The sequence below is a fragment of the Bombina bombina genome, chromosome 1, assembly GCF_027579735.1.
Source record: "Bombina bombina isolate aBomBom1 chromosome 1, aBomBom1.pri, whole genome shotgun sequence".
Lineage (NCBI taxonomy): Eukaryota > Metazoa > Chordata > Amphibia > Anura > Bombinatoridae > Bombina > Bombina bombina.
Genome location: NC_069499.1, coordinates 1,588,513,284 through 1,588,514,560, shown reverse-complemented (window position 1 = coordinate 1,588,514,560; position 1,277 = coordinate 1,588,513,284).

Here is a 1,277-nt window from a genome sequence, read left to right as displayed (position 1 = left end):
GGGACAGCGTAGGTGACAGCTGGCAGTGCCCCACAAATACCGTCAAGAAATCCTCAAAATAGGCCACGACATCCCCTTAGCAGGCCACCTAGCCGTTACCCGTACCCTACACCGCATTACTCACACGTTCTTTTGGCCAGGGGTGCACGCTGACGTTAGAACTTACTGTAACACCTGCGATGTGTGTCAACGAGTAGGAAGGCGAGGCGATCACCCTAAAGCCCAGCTAGTAAATATGCCCAGGGTAGACGAGCTACTCGATCGTATAGCCAGGGGAAATTACCTGACCACTATTGACCTCTGCAAAGGTTACTGGCAGATTCCCCTGGCCCCGGAGGCTATCCCCAAGTCGGCATTCGTCACCCCATTCGGCTTATATCAGTTTAGGGTAATGCCGTTTGGGATGAAGAATGCCCCAGCTACATTCCAGCGCTTGGTGGATAGGCTCCTGGATGGCTTCCAGAGTTTTGCTTGCGCCTACCTGGACGACATAGCGATCCACAGTGAGTCCTGGGAGGACCACTTAGCTCATGTGGGAATGGTTCTGGATCAGATCTGGGCTGCTGGCCTGACTCTGAAGCCAGAAAAATGCCACTTTGGGATGGCCGAGGTACAGTACCTGGGTCACCGGGTGGGGTGTGGAAAGCAGCGACCAGAGCCGGCCAAAATAGAAGCTGTCGCCAATTGGCCCACCCCCATCACTAAGACTCAGGTCCTAGCCTTCCTGGGCACGGCAGGGTACTATAGACGGTTCGTACCAGACTACAGCACACTTGCCAAACCCCTGACTGACTTGACCAAGAAGAACTTACCTCGACAGGTCCTGTGGTCTCCCCACTGTGAAACGGCTTTCCAGGCTCTCAAAAATGCTCTAATTAACGCTCCTGTCTTGGCGGCCCCAGCCCTTAACAAACGTTTTATCGTCCATACCGATGCTTCCATGTTCGGGCTGGGAGCCGTCCTCAGCCAAGTAGGCGAAGATGGAGGGGAGCATCCAGTTGCCTACATCAGCCGGAAGCTCCTGCCCGCGAAGTCAGCTATGCAGCGGTCGAAAAGGAGTGTTTGGCTTTGGTGTGGGCATTAAAGAAATTGACTCCCTATTTATATGGTCAGGAGTTCACTCTGGTCACCGACCATAACCCGTTGGTGTGGCTGAACCGGGTCTCTGGAGATAACGGCAGGCTATTACGTTGGAGCTTATCGTTGCAAACCTTCAATTTCACCATTACTTACAGACCTGGGAAACAGAATGGCAACGCCGACGGGTTGTCCAGACA